Consider the following 13,395-nt stretch of genomic DNA (forward strand, 5'->3'; position numbering starts at 1 on the left):
AAATAAAGGGGGGTTTCATTGGCTTGGTTCACTTCAAAGTCCGAGGAGAATTTAGCCCCAGGTATGGCTGAACCCAGCAGATTCAACAATATCATCCAGGCCTGGTCTCTGAACATTCCTCTGCTCTGCTCCCTCCATGGTGGCCTCATTCTCAGCATTTTAATGAGGCAGGAGGATGCCAGAAGCCCCGGACTCTCATCTTCAGGTCCTGCAGAAGATCTTAGGATGTGACGTTCCAATTGCCCAGGCTTAGTCACATATGTCCCCTCCCACTCCGCCCCCTACTCAACTGAGAGTAGAATCAACTCTGTCTGAAGTTCAGAGGTACCCTCCCACCCACCCCTCACCCCCAGACACCAGGCAGCAGAACTGTACAAGTGTTCCCATCCCACAAATGGTACCCATGTTCTCCTTCCATACCCCTCCAGTCATAGAGAGCCCACCAGCATGAAGCAGCCCCATCCTTAGAATTAGCAGGTAAGGACATTGAAACAGTTATAACTATATTGCATATGTTTTTAAAACTAGAAAAAAAACCAAACTGAACATGTTAAGTAGAGTGACAGAAGAGATAAAAGACTCAAATCAAACATCCAGATATTAAAATTATAATGTATGAGATAAAAAATACGTTGGATAGAATTAATAGCAGAATAGGCTTTGAAGAAAAAAAATTAGTAAACTTGAATACATCAATAAAAATTATTTTAAATAAAACCAGAGAGAAACAGGACATAAAAATAAAAATGAAGAGAGCATCAGTGACCTGCAGGACAACCTCAAGCAGCCTAATATATGAGTAATGGATTCCCCAAAGGAGAGGAGAGAAAGGGATGAGGAAAAGAAAATTTTATTAGAAAGAAAAATATTTGAAGAAATAATGACTGACATTTCCCATATGTGAGCCAAGAATTTCAATGAGGCCCAAGCACAAGAAACATGAAGAAAGTGACACTATATCAAATCACAATCAAAGTGTTCAAAACCAGAGTTAAAGATCTTAAAAGTAACCAAAGAAAACAAAGACATAATGTACAAAGGAACAAAGATAAAGACGACAGCAGATTTCTTGTTGGAGACAATGCAAGTGAAAAGTCAGTGGAACAATATCGTTAGAGCACTGAAAAACAAACATACAAAACCCAAAACTGTTTATCTAGAATTCTACACCAAGAGAAACAAAAACTTTAAAAAAGAAAGGTGAAATAAATACTTTTAAAGATATACAAAACCCAAAATAATTCTGACCAGAAGATCCATACAGTGGAAATATTTTTTAAAAGTCATTTAGGCAAAAGAAAAATGATATCAGATGGAATATGAATTTACCCAAAAGAATGAAAAGCACTGGCAGTGGTAATTATTAAGATAAAAATACAAGATTTTTTTTTTAGTACTTAAATGTCTTGAAAAGATAACTGACTAACCAAAAACAAAGTAATGTAGAATTTATAGCATATATACTGTAGATATAAAATGTATGAATACAATAGCACAAAAGCTAAGAGAGGAGAAATGAAAATATACTATTTTAGGATTTTTATACTTTTCATGAAGTGGCATAATATTGCTCAAAAGTAGAAGGAGAAATTAAATATGTATACTATAAACTCTAAATCAACCATGAAAATAACAAAATAAAAAGATATAGCTAATAAGAAAACAAAGAAGATAGAATGAAACCAGTAATCTAAAAAGAAGGCAGAAAGAGGGGAGAAAGAGGACAAAGAACAAATGGAACAATTAGAAAACAAATAGTAAAATGGTATATTTAAACCTAATCATATCAATAATCACATTAAATATAAATAATCTGAAAACCTCCATTAAAAGACAAAGTTGTTAGATTGGACAATAAAGTAGACCCCACAAAATTCTGCTTAGAAACTTACTTTAAATATGAAGACAGATGGGTAAAATTATAGAAAAAAAAACACCATGAAACACTAATCAAGAAAAGCTCGAGTGGCTGTGTTAATATCAGACAAGATAGATTTCAAAGCGAATGATAAAGAAGACGATTTCAAAATTGTAAAGGGGTCAGTTCATCAAGAGGGCATAATCCTAAATATTTATGCACCTAATAAAGATGTTCAAAATACTGGACAAGAAACAAAAACTGATAGAACTGCAAGGAGAAATAGACAAATCCACAATTATAATCAGAGATTTCAATACACGTCTTTCGATAATAGATAGAACAAGTGGATAGAAAATCAATAGGATGTAGAAGACTTGAACATTATCAGCCAACTTGACTTAGTTCACATTGATAGAACATCCTACCCAATACAAAAGAGTACACATTCTGTCCAAGTGCCCATGGAATGGTTATAAGATATATTCTGGGCCATAAAACTAGTTTCAATAAACTTAAGAGAATTTAAGTCATGCAAATATGATCACTGATCAAAATGGAATTACATTAAAAATCAATAAATGAGAGATCTCTTGGAAAATCGCTCCAATATTTGAAAAATAAATAATACACTTCTAAATAACCAAAGGTCAAAGAAGAAATTAAAAGGGAAATTATAAATTATTTTTAACTAAATGAAAACACAACATTCCAAAGTTTGTGGGATGCTGTTACAGAGGTACTTGGGTGGAAATTTGTAGCACTAAATATCTCTTTTAGAAAAGGAAAAAAGTCTGGAATTTAAGACCTCAGCTTTCACTGAAAGAAACTAGAAAAAGAAGATAAAATTAAAACCAAAGTAAACAGAAGTATGGAAATGATAAAAATAGGAGACGAAACAAATGAAATAGAAAACAGAAAAATAAGGGAAACATTCATAGAACCATAAGCTGGCTATTGAAGAAGATCAATACAATTAATACAGCCATACTGGTCAGGAAAGAGAGAAGACACAAATTAGCAATATCAAAAATGAGAGAGATGACATCGCTACAAATTTCACAGATATTAAAAGGATAAGAGAATATTATTAATAATTTTGTGCCAATAAATGTAATGACTTAAATAAAATGTAGAATTTCCTTGAAAGACACAGGCTACCAAAGGTGAAGAAGAAGGAGAAGGAGAAGGAGAAGAAGGAGAAGGAGAAGGAGAAGGTGAAGAAGGAGAAGAAGGAGAAGAAGAAGGAGGAGGAGGAGGAGGAGGAGGAGGAGGAGGAGGAGGAGGAGGAGGAGAAATAATAGATGTAGTCTTATTAAAGAAATTGCAGTATAGTTAGAAAAAGAAACCCTCAACCTTCACTGGTGAATTCTATGAAACATTTAAGGAAGAATGATATCAGTTGTACACAAATTCTTCCAGAAAAATTAACTGGAGGGAATACTTCTCTCCTCATGCTATGAGGCCAAAACCAGACCATGGCATTACAAGAGAAGAAAGCTACAACTAGCATCCTTCATGTACAAAGTTGTAAAAATTCTTAACACAATTTTATCACGTTGGACTCAACAATGTATAACACATAATACACCATAATTACATGAGATTATTCCAAGAATGCAAAGTTGGTTTAACTGTTGACTATTAATCAATGTATTCACCATATCAAGAAACTACTGAAAAAGACCTCCATGATCATCCCAATAGATGCATAAGCACTTGACAAATTCATCATCTATTCCTTATAAAAACTCTTAGCAAAGTAGGAATAGAAGGTAACCTTTTCAACTTGATAAAGGACACCCCCCCCAAAACAGCACAAAATTACAGCCAACAATATACCTACAGCATAAATGCTTTCTCTCTAAGATCAAGAACAAGACAAGGATGACTTGTCCTTACCACGTCTATTCAACACTGTACTAGAAGTTCTAGCCAGTGCAATAAGGGAAGGTAAAGAAATAAAAGGCGTTCAGAATGGAATAGAAGAAGTAAAACTATTACAGATGACATGATATTGTATGTAGAAAATCCAGGGCATGCTAGAATTAATAGTTAAGTTTAGCAAGATTGCAGGATACAAGATTAATATACAAATTTAATTGTATTTCTATATACGAGCAATGAACAATGATAAATTGAGATTAAAAACACTATTTATACTAGTATCAGAAAGTATAAAATCCTGAAAAATTATGTACAAGATTTGGACAGGAGAAAACGACAAAACATTCCTGAGAGAAATGAAAGAAAACCTAAATAAATGGAGAAATATACTATGTTTGTGGTTTAAAAGACTCAACATTGCTAAGATGTCAGTTCTCCTCAAATTGATCTACAGAGTCCATGCAATCCCAATCAAATTCTCAGCAGGCTTTGGTATAGATATTGACAAGCGGATTCAAAGATTCACATGAAAATGCGAAGGACCTAGAGGTGTCAAAGCAACTTTGAAAAAGAACAAAGTAATAGGACTTACACTACCTGACTTCAAGACTTAGAAAGTTATAGTAATCAAAACTGAGTGGTGTTGGCATAGAGATAGACAAATAGGTCAATGGGATGGGAAATAACATGTAGATAAAGACCCACATGTATATGGACAACTGGTTTTGCAAAGGCAAGCCAGTGGAGAGAGAATAGTCTTTTTATCAAATGGTGCTGGAACAACTAAATATTGCCACACAAACAAAGACAGGAAGAAAGAAAGGAAAGGAAAGAAACAAATAAACAAACAAAAAAACATGAAAGAAAAGAGCTTTCATCTATGCCTCAGACCATATTTTAAAATTACCTCAAAAAGATCTAAATGTAAAAATCGAAAGCTATAAAATTCCTAGCAGAAAACATAGGGGGAAATCTTTGTGGCCTTGGGTTAGGCAAAAATTTCTTAGATGAGACACCAAAAGCACAATCCATAAAAGGAAAAGATAGACAAAGTGTACTTTGTTAAAATCAAAATAACTTCTATCTTCAAAACACTGTTATGAGAATGAGAAGACAAGCCACAGACTGGGAAGACATTTTTTCAGATCACTTATCTGATAAAGGATTTATGTCCTGAACATATAAAGAACATTCAAAACTGGGATGAACAGATTGCACACAACCCACATTTTTTTTAATGGGCAAGAGATTTGAACAGTTATTTCACCAAAGAAGATATAAGAATGGCAAACAAGCACATGAAAAGATGCTCAGCATTATCAGCCATTAGGGAAATGCAAATGAATGCACAGTAAGATACCAGTACACACATTAGAATGGCTAAAATGGGAAAGACTGACCATTTCAGGTGTTGGTGAGACCTGAAGCACCCGGATCTCTCATCCTTTACTGGTACAAACACGTTGGAAAACAGTTTGGCCGTCAGATACAGTTACCACACACCTACCATATAATCCAACCCAGCGGTTCTCAACCTGTGGGTCGCGACCCCTTTGGGGGTCGAACGACCCTTTCACAGGGGTCGCCTAAGACCATCGGGAAACACATATAGCATATCAGATATTTACATGACGATTCATAACAGTAGCAAAATTACAGTTATGAAGTAGCAACGAAAATGATTTTATGGTTGGGGGTCACCACAACATGAGGAACTGTATTAAAGGATCGCGGCATTAGGAAGGTTGAGAACCACTGATCCAACCATTCTACTCCAGGCATTTACTCAAGAGAAATGAAAGCATACGCCCCCATATCCATACAAAGACTTGTGCATAAACATTCATAGCAGCCTTCTCCATAATAGCCCAAACCTGGAAACAACTCACCGACAGGGAAACTGATAAACAAATTATGATAGAGCCATGCAATGGAATACTACTCAGCAACAAAAAGGCACAAACTCTGATCTAGGAGACAACATGGTTACATCTCAATATGATTATGGGAGGGGAGAAAAAGCCAGGAGTGCCTACTATATGATTTCATTTGTAGAAAATTCTAGAAAATACAAACGAATCCTTAGTGACAGAAAGCAGACCAGGGGAAGGAGGAATTAGAACGGGACTATCTTTTCCACAGTGTTGCTTTCATAGATGCATACATATGTCAAAGCTAATCCAACTGTATATATTTGAAATGCGTGCGGCTTAGTGTAGCTCAATATAGCTGTCTTTAAAAACCATATACACTTACTGGCCACTTATGTTTACAAATGATTACCTACCATTTACAAAGCATTTTTGGAGCTCCAGGGATACATTCATTTATTCAACAAGCATTTTTGAGCACCTACTACACTGTCACATACTCTACATATACTATATAAAGCTATATGCTCCTGGAAGGCCTAGGAATACTTCAGTCAACAAAACGGACCAAAAAATTTCTGACCTCTTAGAGCTCACATTCTTGGTGGGGGGAGTAGTGAGTGGGGAGACAAATGCTAACAAATAGTTTACCTATTTAATCTATCAGGTGATGATGACTACTCTGGAGAAAAAGAAGCAAGGTTAGGAGCTAGGGAGTGTGGGGATGGGTGGGGTTGCAATTTGGAACAGTGGTCAGGGAAGGCCTGAATGATCATGTGAATATGAGCAGAAACCTGAAGGAGATGAAGCAAGGCATGTTGGTATCTGAGAGAAGAGACTTCTAGACAGGAGGAAGAGTATGCACAAAGGTCCTGAGGTGGGAATGTGTTTGGACAATTGAGAAATGGCAAGGATTCCAGTGTGTCTGCAGAATGAGTGAGGAGATGAGGTCATGGTTGGGACAGGTCAAGTTCAGCCATTGGAAGCACTTTGGCTTTTATGAACATGCAATGAATTCTGCCCCTTGGAGAAGGGACAGGAAATCTATTAGCATTTCCTGTGGACCTATCATGTGCCTTCTGCCTTGGAAGTCAGAACGACCAAGGGCCTGATCCATCTTATTGCACCAATTGACTAGTATCTGGATGGCACCCAGCCCTGTGCCTGGCACACAGCTGGCACTGAAATATTAACTGTGATTATCTTATTGGCCACTTATGTTTACAAATGATTACCTACAATTTACAAATCATTTTTGGAGCTTCAGGGATACACTCAGTGGCCAGAGTCATGGGGACTGGCTTCCTGGAGAGAGGCATCTGAGCTGGGATGGAAGGATTATTCTGAAACTACAGTTGAAAACTATTGTTTCTGGACAAGCCAGAGGGAACACTGGTCTTGTGGCCACTGTCAGCCTCTATGTCCAGGCCTGACACCACACCTGGCAAACAGCAGGAACACAGTACATGTTTTTTAGATGAATAAACGATGGAAGGAAGAAATGAGTGGGTGAAGCAGTGGCACATCAGAGCCTGACACAGACCTTCCTTTTCTATCCAGGGACTTCCCAGAGCCCTGCGAGACCCCAGGTCCTGAAAAAAAAAAAGACCCCACATCCTGGAGTCAGAGAAGCCAGGATTCAGATCAAGCTCCACCCCTTTCTGGGAGAGTGTGGGGGCCACCTCACTGCTCAAAATCGCAGTTTTGTCCTCTGCAGAATGCAGGCAATAACAATATCTACTTCACGATCTGCTCACGAGGACCAAATGAAATAATCAAAGTGCCGGCCACAGAGGGGGTATTCAACAGACTTGAGTTTTTGTTGAGTCCTACAGGTGGCAGGACCTGACCTAAGGGCTTTTCATGGGTTAACTCTAAATTTAAGCATTACACCAACCCTAGGAAGTAGGCACTCATAGTCTCAACCCATCTACCAGAGAGGTTCAACAACTTGCCCGAAGTCACACAGCTAGCAAGTGGGGAAGCTGAGATTTGCCTCAGAGTCCACGCTTATAACCTCTGCTCTTTTAGGTCTCTCCCTCTCTCTTCCTCTAACCAGACTGAAGATTGGGGCTTTGTTCACTGGGCAAGAGGAAGCTACTAGAGATCTTGAGGAGGAACTAGAGGATCAGACCTTTCCCGGCCTCCTGCCTAAGGCTGGAGGCGCACACAGGGAAACCAAGGGGCGAGGGGGGGATTTGTGCCAGAGAACGCACGGCTGACTGTCCCCTCCAGGCGCTCCCAGCTGTGCTCGCTGTAACCTTGAAGGAAGTTGGGGAACAAGCCCTCCAGAGCCAGACCACCCCTGTGTTTGGACAAGAGTCAGCTGGGTTCCTGGGTAAACCTTGGGGTCCAGAGCCTGTCCCCCAAGAGGGACTCTTGCTGGCAGTGACCTGCCTGGCCAGGGAGGAGCCCTCAGAGGTGCCTGGGCTGGTTGTCTGGGCGGGCCTCACGGCAGCTGTAATTGTTGGGCAGCAGAGCCCAGGCTGGGCCCTTTATGGAGACAGTTATAGCCAGCCCGTCTGGGGGACAATTCAAGTGGTTTTCTCTCTTTTGTGTCCCTTTAATAAGCGAGAAGAAGAGACATCAAATTAAAGCGGATGCTGGAGAAACTTGGCTTTGCTGCGCGGCCCCGGGGAGGTCAGGGGAAGGTTATTCTGCTCTCTGACCCGGAGGCCCGGAGCTTTTACCACATGCTTTCAAAATGCACAGACTCAGATGTCCGGGCTAGTCGGGCCTCTGAGGTCACCCAAACCAGCGCTCAGCCTCGTGCAGGGATCCCTGCTGGCACGTTTGCAACCTTCCAGGGATGGGGAGCTCACTACCTTTAAAGTAACTGCGCTGTTGATCAACAGCTCTCCACAGTCCCTCTTCTTGGGGGCTGTGGAATCAGACAGACCGGGAGGAAAGTCCCAGTTCTGATGCTCACCGGTGTCGACATCAGCCCCTGAGCAAGCGCTCCCTGCCCTGTGAGTCGCCTCTGGCAAATGCCATTCATTCATTCCAGGGGTCCTCAAACTTTTTAAACAGGGGGCCAGTTCACTGTCCCTCAGACCATTGGAGGGCCGGACTATAGTTTAAAAAAAAGCTAGTCGGCTGCTAAGAACAGGCAGCAGCGGCAAAAACACCCGGCGGGCCGGATAAATGTTTTCGGCGGGCCGCATGTGGCCCGTGGGCCGTAGTTTGAGGACCCCTGATTCATTCTAACAGTATTTGGTCTTAGCCTGGGCTTCCCCGGGCTGAGACAAGGATTTGAGCGCATATATTTGGGAGGTGGTCCCAGGAAGAGCCTCGAAGAGGGAGAGACTAGGACAGGGAAGCTGTTGTGGATTGAAGTGTGTTCCCCCAAAAAGGTGTTCAAGTCCTAACTGCTGGTACTCGTGACTGTATTTGGAAATTGGGTCTTTGCAGATGTAAGGGAGTTAAGATGAGGTTGTGTTAGATAGGTGGACTCTAGTTCAGTGACTGGTGTCCTTATGGGATGAGGGGAATTTGGGCACATGGACACACATACAGGGAGAATGCCACGTGAGGACGGAGGCAGAGGTTGGCGTGATGCTGCCACAAGCCAAGGGCTGCCGGCAGCCACCCGATTCCAGGAGAGCAGCATGGGACAGCTCCTCTCTCTGTGACCCCAGGAGGAACCAGACCTGCCCAGACCTTGATGTCAGACTTCCAGCCCCCTGACCGGGGAAGAATACATTGCTGTTGTCTTAAGCCGCCTCGTGGGTTAGGGCAGCCTCAACCAGCAGGGAAGGAAGCAATCGACAAAAAGGCAGTGTGGGTGTTCAGTGCATTGCCGCTGTGGGAAACTGAGGCTGGGTCCCCCAGGGAACGCAGGGAGACCGGGATAACGTGCCAAGGGGTAGGGGCAGGGGCAGGGGCAGGGGCAGGGGCAGGGGCAGGGGTGTTTGTCCACCAGCTTCCGTCAGTCCTTGCCTGAAGGATGCTCCCGGGGACACTGACCCTCGACACTGTGGCCTCACCACGTGGACAGGGCTCAGCAGTTCGAAGTATGAAGTGTCAGGGGTTGTAGCCCAGGAGAAGGGTGCTGAGGGGGTGTGGGTGGGGCACCAATGGTGTCTTGCCAGATCTTTATTGGGTGCCTACTGTGTGCACAAGGCACCATTCTAAGTACATGGAATGCAGCTCCTGGGGATGGGCCAGACAGTGACCTAGGAAACCAGGAGGCAGCGTTATGCCCCAAAGAGCGGGAAGGGGGCCCACGGGGATAGGTGGTTGGCCAGGGCCTGTGTGGGTGGTGGGGGCAGCCCTAGGTGGGCCTGTCTGGTCAGAGCAGGCCTCTCTGAGGAGACCTGAATATGGAGAAAATACAAAATTCAGGCACCTGGTGGAACAGCATTGCAGGCAGAGGGAAGAGCCAGTGTGGAAGCCCTGAGGAGTTGGAGGGCTGCTGTGAAGATTAAGTGAACAGAGGAAGTCACTCCCCACCCCGTGCTCCTGTTCCTAGTTCTGTCCTCTGGTCACGCAGAGCAGTAAACCTGCTCCCGCTGCAAGAGAAGCCCTTGAGAGGCAGCGGGCACAGGGGTCAGTCAGGTGGATGCACCTGGCTCCCCCACCCTGCAGCCCTTTGACCTTGGACAAGGCCTTCAGTGCTGAACCTCGCTTTTCCTCTCTGTGACTGGCAGTGGTAACCCTGTCCACCTCATCAGTTGATGCAGGTTTTAAAGGCCGCCTTTTCCCAGGCAGTGGGAGGGGGACTCCTTATACGTTCATCCCTTCAGGAGGCCAGGTGCCGTCAGCAAACGAGCAAACGTTCTTTGTGGTGAAGGAAAGTCGTCAGTTGCCCAGTGAATTCGAATAGCATTTTTATACTAGAGGCCCAATGCATGAAATTCGTGCATGGATAGGGTCCCTAATCCTGCCCAGCGATCAGGGCCGATCTGTGGGGCAACTGGTGGGGTGATGTTGGGGGGATGACCCTCTGGCACCCATCTTGGCTGGCCTGGGGCCAGTGGCCTGGGGGCAGCTCTGTGTTGAATGTCAACCCCCTGGTGGTCAGTGCACGTCATAGCGACCAGTTGTTCCACCAGTCATTCCGCTATTCGGTCTATTTGCATATTAGGCTTTTATTATATAGGATATTTTTGTACATCTTTAATTCATCAATTTTTTAAAAAAATATATCTTATTGATTTTTTACAGAGAGAAAGGGAGAAGGATAGAGAGTTAGAAACATCGATGAGAGAGAAACATCGATCAGCTGCCTACTGCACGCTCCCCACTGAGGATGTGCCCGCAACCAAGGTACATGCCCTTGACCGGAATCGAACCCGGGACCCTTGAGTCAGCAGGCTGACGCTCTATCCACTGAGCCAAACTGGTTAGGGCTAATTCATCAATTTTTAAAAACCCTGGGAATGTCCAAGACCCCGGGAAGGGAAGAACCGATGGGAAGTGAGGGATACCGGGCACTGGCTCCTGCTCCATATGTTTGCCTTTCAGTCCTCACAATAAGAATAGGGCAGGAGGTGGGAGGGTGGGAGGGGGAGATAGTGTTAATTTCAATTTTTTGTTACACATTTAATACATGCTTTGTTGGGTTAAATATTTTCCAATGATTTAGGATTGTGTGCATATGAAATGAAAGCCAGTCACCCCTCTCCCACCTGGTACCTTTCCTGCTAACTGTGTGGTGTTTCCATGCACAGACAACATGTACATGCGGGTTTTGGTGTTTTGTTTTTAACTGATATGGGACCATATTTGCTCTTTTTACTTAGTGGACCGTGGACATACTCCCGTATCAAACACCCCGAGGTAGAAGTGAGCGCCCTGTTTAACTGGCTCTTCGCTGGGCTTGGAGGGGAGGCATATTTAGCTCCAGGTGTCACTGGTGAGGGGCAGAGCCGGGCCTGGGACCCACATCCATCTGTGTCGGAGCCGCAGGCCTCCCTGCTGTGCTGGAAGCTGCCACTGGTCATTCTCAGCCTCTCAGCGGGAGCTGGTGGAGGAGCTTCCTCCTGGAGGCAGGGCGCTGAGAGGGCGACTGAGAGGACAGACCTTTCCAGGGTAGGCGGTGGGCGCACAGGGGGGCTGTCGGGCTTGTTCAGAGAGGAGGGTCCCAGCCATGGGCCACCTTGAGGTCTCTGCCAGGTTCCCACCCATCTTCACCTTTTTTAAAAAATATTTTTATTGATATGAGAGAGGAAGGGTGAGGGAGAGATAGAAACATCAGTGATGAAAGAGAATCATTGGTCAGCTGACTCCTGCACGCCCCCTACCCAGGCACGTGCCCTAACCGGGAATCGAACCGTGACCTCCTGGTTCATAGGTTGACACTCAGCTGCTGAGTCACGCCAGCCGGGCCATCTTCACCTTGATGACACCCTTGCCTCCCTGTCTGTCTGAGCCAGCCTGAGCCCTGAGCCCATCCCAGCTGGTGCTGGCTGGCCTGCATTCTCTGCCACCTCACCCAGGCTCAGCACACACACAGGCTCAGTGGTGCGCATTGGCCTGCCTGCCACCCTGTGCGAGCCCAGAGGCCTCAGGTCTTCCCCTCTGGTGGATGCTGGGACCCCGTGAAGTACCACAGCAGGTGGTTGTTCAACTCTCGCTTGGATGACTCCAGAGACGGTTAGCTCATGACCTAACGAGGAAGCTGGTTCCGTCTTGGAATACTACATGGTTGGGTGGCTAGTGGGGTGGGCTTGTGCCGTAGAGGCAGACCCAGGTGCTGGTGGGGAGGATAGAAGAGATGATGAACGTAAAGTCTGTACGTTCCGGTTGTATGAGGGCTGGGCGGGCTGAGGGAGCCTCAGTGTCCCCTTCTGGCTTCCTTTGGCTCAGTGTTTCTCTCACTGCAGCCCTTAAGCCATTCATGAGCCAGGATACTAATTCAGAGGGTTGTGAATTACAAAAGGCCAGAACAGAATAGGATAGAAAATGTCGGCATGCATCTCAAGCAGTTCAGGAAAAGACTTGTTTCTTGAAACTTCTGCTGTCAGCCTGGGGTCAGCAGGCTGGTTCTGTGGGCAGAGGGGTGGGTGCAGGCCTGGTGGGGGCAGGGCCTCCAGAGCACGGAGGGTGGCCTGGAGGGGCTCCCAGGCCCCGGCGCCTCTTCCTGCCCCACCGGCAGGCACCAAGCAGGGGCCCCAGGGGCGGTGGGAACAGGGAGATCCTCTCCTCTCTCCCCGGTGCAACCAGTGGGCTCTGAGCAATCCCATAAATCGTCTGCCCAGAGTCAGGGGCATAGAACTCCCTGATTTATGCCTCCCTGGGCCGCCCCCTCTGCCTCCCGCCTGGGTTTTGTGGGGCCAAGGCCTGGCAGGCTGCTGGCTCCAGACAGCCCCTGTGGTTGCCGTGGTGACCGGTTCAGGCTGGGCCATCATCTGAGCTCCTGTGCTTCCTTCTGCTCACATCAGGGCTGGCTTTTTAACCAGCGCCACGGGGCTTCTCCTCCAGCAGCCTGCCCCGCCCAGGGGGCCCACGTCCAGTGGGGCCCATGCATGGGTGTCACAGTGAGGCACAGATGTGAAATCATGCTGACATGGGGCAGCGTGGGGTGCTGGGTGAGTGCCTGGCCTTAGAATCGGGGACCAGGGTTTGAATCCGGCTCCTCCACTTCACAGCTGGCAATGACAGCATCTACCCCACGGCCTGTCAGGAAGCATCCAGTCGACAGGCCAAGTGCGGGCCCTTTCACTGGCACATAAACCTTAGCAAGTCTCAGTTGCCTCATCTGTAAAGTGGGTATAGCTACATCAACGCTCACTGCTCTCTCCAAGGGCCGGCAACAGAGTCCCACGGTATGTGCTC

This window comes from Myotis lucifugus, unplaced genomic scaffold (genome assembly GCF_000147115.1).
Source record: "Myotis lucifugus unplaced genomic scaffold, Myoluc2.0 scaffold_128, whole genome shotgun sequence".
NCBI lineage: Eukaryota > Metazoa > Chordata > Mammalia > Chiroptera > Vespertilionidae > Myotis > Myotis lucifugus.